Raw genomic sequence first — 7,531 nt, 5'->3', positions numbered from 1 at the left:
CTGATCTCACCTCTTGGATCTTTAGATCTCATATTTCTGTGCAGTGGATATTTGGGACTTCATAGTTGAGGAAGGCAGATAAGGAACTTACTTTTAGGGAATTCACAGTCAGCTGGGGAAGCAGACAATAAATAAGTAAATAATGTTCAACTGTGATGAATGTACTGTGTAATAGGCAGAATTCTCCTTCACTCTAGAACAGTGGGCACTGGAAGCATGTGGCAGGGGACTATAAACCTTTAGACTATAAACCTTTAGTTTAGGGTGTGTCATCTCCCTAAGTGACCAGTAGGTTCAGATATAAAGGATGCATAGGAATTAGCCCAAAAAGAAGTGTGTAGAGTTGTCAAAGCAAGGGAACAGCATGCCTGAGGTCTCAGGGGCCAGAAAGAGCATGACGTACTCAAAGAACAGACTTCATCCCTGACCACAGTAGCAGATAACAGAAAATATTGGGTTACCCAGATCTTCAAAACTATGACAGTCACACCTAATTAATGTGAAAAAGTTAGAGTGTGGGCACACGGCCAGATCACATGGGTTTAAATGCCCTCCTCCTCCTAATTAGCAGTGTAACCTTCAACATATAACCTGAGATGTCTCAGCAAGTGCTTCATCTTTCTCTACTATGGAATTCAGTTCAGTTCAGTCGCTCAGTCGTGTCCGACTCTTTGCGACCCCATGAATCGCAGCATGCCAGGCCTCCCTGACCATCACCAACTCCCGGAGTTCACTCAAACTCACGTCCATCGAGTCAGTGATGCCAACCAGCCATCTCATCCTCTATTGCCCCTTTCTCCTCCTGCCCCCAGTCCCTCCCAGCATCAGGGTCTTTTCCAATGAGTCAACTCTTCGCATGAGGTGGCCAAAGTACTGGAGTTTCAGCTTCAGCATCATTCCCTCCAAAGAAATCCCAGGGTTGATCTCCTTCAGAATGGACTGGTTGGATCTCCTTGCAGTCCAAGGGACTCTCAAGAGTTTTCTCCAACACCACAGTTCAAAAGCATCAATTCTTCAGCACTCAGCTTTCTTCACAGTCCAACTCTCACATCCATACATGACCACTGGAAAAACCATAGCCTTGACTAGACGGACCTTTGCTGGCAAAGTAATGTCTCTGCTTTTGAATATGCTGTCTAGGTTGGTCATAACTTTCCTTCCAAGGAGTAAGTGTCTTTTCATTTCATGGCTGTAATCACCATCTGCAGTGATTTGGGAGCCCCCCAAAATAAAGTCTGACACTGTTTCTACTGTTTCCCCATCTATTTCCCATGAAGTGATGGGACCAGATGCCATGATCTTCGTTTTCTGAATGTTGAGCTTTAAGCCAACTTTTTCACTCTCCTCTTTCACTTTCTTTTCTTTTTTTTTTAATTTTATTTTATTTTTAAACTTTACATAATTGTATTAGTTTTGCCAAATATCAAAATGAATCCGCCACGGGTATACATGTGTTCCCCATCCTGAACCCTCCTCCCTCCTCCCTCCCCATACCATCCCTCTGGGTTGTCCCAGTGCACTAGCCCCAAGCATCCAGTATCGTGTATCGAACCTGGACTGGCAACTTGTTTCTTACATGATATTTTGCATGTTTCAATGTCATTCTCCCAAATCTTCCCACCCTCTCCCTCTCCCACAGAGTCCATAAGACTGTTCTATACATCAGTGTCTCTTTTGCTGTCTCGTACACCGGGTTATTGTTACCATCTTTCTAAATTCCATATATATGCGTTAGTATACTGTATTGATGTTTTTCCTTCTGGCTTACTTCACTCTGTATAATAGGCTCCAGTTTCATCCACCTCATTAGAACTGATTCAAATGTATTCTTTTTAATGGCTGAGTAATACTCCATTGTGTATATGTACCACAGCTTTCTTATCCATTCATCTGCTGATGGACATCTAGGTTGCTTCCATGTCCTGGCTATTATTCCTCTTTCACTTTCATCAAGAGGCTTTTTAGTTCCTCTTCACTTTCTGCCATAAGGGTGGTGTCATCTGCATATCTGAGGTTATTGATATTTCTCCCGGCAATCTTGAATCCAGCTTGAGCTTCTTCCAGCCCAGCGTTTCTCATGATGTACTCTGCATATAAGTTAAATAAACAGGGTGACAATATACAGCCTTGACGTACTCCTTTTCCTATTTGGAACCAGTCTGTTGTTCCATGTCCAGTTCTAACTGTTGCTTCCTGACCTGCATACAGGTTTCTCAAGAGGCAGGTCAGGTGGTCTGGTATTCCCATGTCTTTCAGAATTTTCCACAGTTTATTGTGATCCACACAGTCAAAGGCTTTTGCGTAGTCAATAAAGCAGAAATAGACGTTTTTCTGGAACTCTCTTGCTTTTTCAATGATGCAGCAGATGTTGGCAATTTGTTGGAACCTACCAAAAAAAGATACTCCACATTCAAGGGCAAAGGAGAAGCCAAAACAAGATGGTAGTAGGGGTGAAATCACATTTATTTATTTATGTTTTTTTGAAATCACATTTAAAATCAAACCTCATACCCACCAGAGATGCTTGGAGGGCACAAACAAAACTTTGTGTTCACCATGACCCAGGGAAAGAAGCAATGACCCCCAGATTTGCTGGCATATTGAGTGCAGCATTTTCACAGCATCATTTTTAGGATTTGAAATAACTCAACTGTATTTCCATTACCTCCACTAGCTGTGTTCGTAGTGATGCTTCCTAAGGCCCACTTGACTTCACACTCCAGGATGTCTGACTCTAGGTGACTGATCACACCCTCATGGTTATCCAAATCATTAAGACCTTTTTTGTGTGTAGATCTTCTGAACTCTTGCCACTTCTTCTTAACATCTTTTGCTTCTGTTAGATCTATACTGTTTCTGTGCTTTATTGTCCCCATCTTTGCATGAAATGTTTCCTTGGTATCTCTAATTTTCTTGAAGAGATCTCTGCTGCTGCTGCTGCTGCTGCTAAGTCGCTTCAGTCGTGTCCGACTCTGTGCGACCCCATAGACGGCAGCCCACCAGGCTCCCCCGTCCCTGGGATTCTCCAGGCAAGAACACTGGAGTGGGTTGCCATTTCCTTCTCCAATGCATGAAAGTGAAAAGTGAAAGTGAAGTCGCTCAGTCGTGTCCGACCCTTAGCGACCCCATGGACTGCAGCCCACCAGGCTCCTCCATCCATGGGATTTTCCAGGCAAGAGTACTGGAGTGGGGTGCCATTGCCTTCTCCGAAGAGATCTCTAGTCTTTCCCATTCTACTGTTTTCCTCTATTTTTTTTTGCATAGTTCATTTAAGAAGGCCATATTCATTCTATGAGGCCACCATCACCCTAATAGCAAAACCTGACAAAGATGCCACAAAAAAAGAAAAAAGAAAACTACATGCCAATATCACTGAGGAACATAGATGTAAAAATCCTTAACAAAATTCTAGCAAACAGAATCCAACAACATATTAAATAGATCATACATCATGATCAAGTGGGATTTATCCCAGGGATATAAGGATTCTTCAATATTCACAGATCAATCAATGTGTGCACCATGACCCAGAGAAAGAAGCAATGACCCCCAGCAATCCCACTGCTGGGCATACACACCGAGGAAACCAGAATTGAAAGAAACACATGTACCCCAATCTTCATTGCAGCACTGTTTACAACAGCTAGAACAAGGAAGCAACCTAGATGTCCATCGGCAGATGAATGGATATGGAAGTAGTGGTACATATACCCAATGGAATACTACTCAGCTATAAAAAAGAATGCGTTTGAGTCAGTTCTAATGAGGTGAATGAAACTGTAGCCTATTATCCAGAGTGAAGTAAGTCAGAAAGAGAAACACTAATGGAGTATATTAATACATACATATGGAATTTAGAAAGACACTAATGATGATCCTATATTCAAGGAGGCAAAAGAGATACAGATATAAAGAACAGATTTTTTTGCCTATATGGGAGAAGGTGAGGGTGGGATGACATGAGAGAATAGCACTGAAACATATATATTACCACATGTAAAACAGATGACGAGGGCAAGTTCGGTGCATGAACCAGGACACTCAAAGCCGTGTTCTGGGACAACCCAGAGGGATGGGAGGTAGGTGGGAGGGGTTTTCAGGATGGGGCGACACATGTGTACCTGTGGCTGATTCCTGTTGATGTATGGCAAAAATCACCACAACACTGAAAAGTAACTGTCCTTCAATTAAAATAAATAAATTAAGTCTGAATTTGGCATTGACCACCTGGTAATATCCACGTGTAGAGTTGTCTGTTGTGTGTTGGAAGAGAGTGTTTGCTATGACCAGTGCATTCTCTTGGCAAAACTCTGTTAGCCTTTGCCTTGCTGCAGTTGAACAGTTCTATCAAGACCTACAAGACTTTCTAGAAATAACACCAAATAAATGTCCTTTAGATCAAGGGGGACTGGAATGCAAAAGTAGGGAGTCAAGAGATACCTGGAGTAACAGGCGAGTTTCACCTTGGAGTACAAAATGAAGCAGGGCAAAGAGTAACAGTTTTGCCAAGAGAACACACTGGTCATAGCAAACTCCCCATTACAACAACAAAAGAGATGACTCTACCCAGATGGTTAGTCTGAAAATCAGATTGATTATATTCTTTGTAGCTGAATATGGGGAAGCTCTATACAGTGAGCAAAAACAGGGCTGGGGGCTGACTGTGGCTCAGGTCATGAACTCCTTATTACAAAATTCAGACTTAAATGGAAGAAAGTAGGGAAAACCACTAGACCATTCAAGTATGACCTAAATCAAATTCCTTATGATTATACAGTGGAAATGAAAAATAGACTCAACGGATTGATCTGTTAGACAAGTGCCTGAAGAACTATGGACAGAGGTTCATAACAGTGTACAGGAGGTGATGATCAAAACCATCCCAAAGAAAAAGAAATGCAAGAAGGCAAAATGGTTGTCTGAGAAGGCCTTACAAATAGCTGAGAAAAGAAAAGAAGTGAAAAGCAAAGGTGAAAAGGAAAGCTATACCCATCTGAATGCAGAGTTCAAAAAAATAGCAAGGAGAGATAAGAAGGCCTTCTTAAATGAACTATGCAAAGAAAGAGAGGAAAACAGTAGAATGGGAAAGACTAGAAATCTTTTCAAGAAAATTAGAGATACGAAGAGAACATGTCACGCAAAGATGGGCACTATAAAAGGACAGAAATGGTATGGGCCTAATAGAAGCAGAAGATACTAAGAAGTGGCAAGAATACACAAAAGCACTATAAAAAAAAAGTATTGATGATCCGGATAATCTCGAGAGTGTGATCACTCACCTAGAGCCAGAAAACCTGGAATGTGAAGTCAAGTGCGCCTTAGGAAGCATTACAATGAATAAAGCTAGTGGAGGTGATGGAATTCCAGCTGAGCTATTGAAAACCTGAAAAGAGAATGCTGTTAAACTGCTGCACTCATTATGCAAGCAAATTTGGAAAACTCAGCAATGGCCACAGGACTGGGAAAGGTCAGTTTTCTTTCCAATCCCAAAGAAAGGCAATGTCAAGAAATGTTCAAATTGCACTCATTTCACATGCTAGTAAGGTAATGCTCAAAATTCTTCAAGCTAGGCTTCAACAGAAAATGAACTGAGAACTTCCTGATGTACAAGCTGGATTTAGAAAAGGCAGAGGAACCAGAGAACAAATTATGATCATCCATTGGATCATAGAAAAAGCAAGAGAATTCCAGAAAGCATCTATTTCTGCTTCATTGACTACATTAACGCCTTTGACTGTGTGGATCACAACAAACTGTGCAAAATTCTTAAAGAGGTGGGAATACCAGACAACCTTATTACTGGCTTCCTGGGAAATCTGTATACAGGTAAAGAAGCAACAGTTAAAACCAGATATGGAACAATGAAATGGTTCAAATTTGGGAAAGGAGCACGTCAAGGCTGTATATTGTCACCCTGCTTATTTAACTTATATGCAGAGTACATCATGTGAAATGCCAGGCTGGATAAAGCACAAGCTGGAATCAAGATTGCCGGGAGAAATATCAATAATTTCAGATATGCAGATGACACCACCCTTATGGCAGAAAGTGAAGAGGAACTAAAAAGCCTCTTGATGAAAGTGAAAGAGCAGAGTGAAAAAGCTGCCTAAAGCTCAACATTCAGAAAACGAAGATCATGACATCGGGTCGCATTACTTCAAGGCAAATAGATGAGGAAACAATGGAAACAGTGACAGACTTTATTTTCTGGGGCTCCAAAATCACTGCAGATGGTGACTGCAGCCATGAAATTAAAAGACGTTTGCTCCTTGGAAGAAAAGCAATGACAAACCTAGACAGCATATTAAAAAGCAGAGATACTACTTCTCTGGCAAAAGTCTGTATAGTGAAAGTATGGTGTTTCCAGTAGTCATGTATGGATGTGAGGGTTGAAGGCTAAAGAAGGCTCAGCCCTGAAGAATTGATGCTTTTGAACTGCAGTGCTGGAGAAGACTCTTGAGAGTCCCTTGGACTGCAAGATCAAACCAGTCAATCCTAAAGGGAATCAACCCTAAATCTTCATTGGAAGGACTGAGGCTGAAGCTGAAACTCCAAGACTTTGGCCACCTGATGTGAAGAGCAGACTCATTGGAAAAGATCTTGATGCTGGGAAATATTGAGGGAAGGAGGAGAAAGAGGTGACAGAGGATGAGATAGTTGGATGGCATCATTGACTCAATGGACATGGATTTGAGCAAACTCCGGTAGATGGTGAAGAACAGGGAGCTCTGGAGTGCTGTAGTCCATGGGGTTGCAAAGAGTCAAACCGGACTGAATGACTGAACAACAACCTTTACAGACTCATGGATTCTTGTTTAATCCAGTTAGTTTTAAGACATTGTTATTATTTATTCTCTCTTTTTTTTTTTACTTTCCCTGCATTTGATTTTATTTGTCCAGCTTTACTGAGATGTAATTGACATATAACATTCCATAAGTTTAAGGAGTATTCACAGTGTGATAATTTGCCACATACATATATTTTAAAATGATTTCAAAGTTAATTAATACATCTATCACCTCATATAATTACATTTTGTGTGTGTGGTGAAAACACTTAAGACACATTCTCTTAGCAAATTTCAAGTATTTAATTCAATATTGTTAACTATAGTCACCATCATGAATATTAGATCCCCAAACTTATTCATCTTATAATTGGAAGTTTGTAACCTTTGACCAATATCTCCCCATTTCCCCCTTTGCCGAACCCTGGCATCCTTCATTCTGTATTTTGTTTCTATGTGTTTGGCTTTTATTGGATTCCACATATAAATGAGAACATAAGTATTTGGCTTTCTCTATATTACTTATTTTACTTAGCATAATGCCCTCAAGTATTTTCATGTTGATGCAGATGACAGGAAGTCATTTTTATGGCACAGTAATAATCCATATAGCTTTTTAGTATAATTTGAAATTGGAATGCTCAAAATTCTCCAAGCCAGGCTTCAGCAGTACGTGAACCATGAACTTCCAGATGTTCAAGCTGGTTTTAGAAAAGGCAGAGGAACCAGAGATCAAATTGCCA

This window comes from Bos taurus, chromosome X (genome assembly GCF_002263795.3).
Source record: "Bos taurus isolate L1 Dominette 01449 registration number 42190680 breed Hereford chromosome X, ARS-UCD2.0, whole genome shotgun sequence".
NCBI lineage: Eukaryota > Metazoa > Chordata > Mammalia > Artiodactyla > Bovidae > Bos > Bos taurus.
This window is presented reverse-complemented; position numbering follows the sequence as displayed.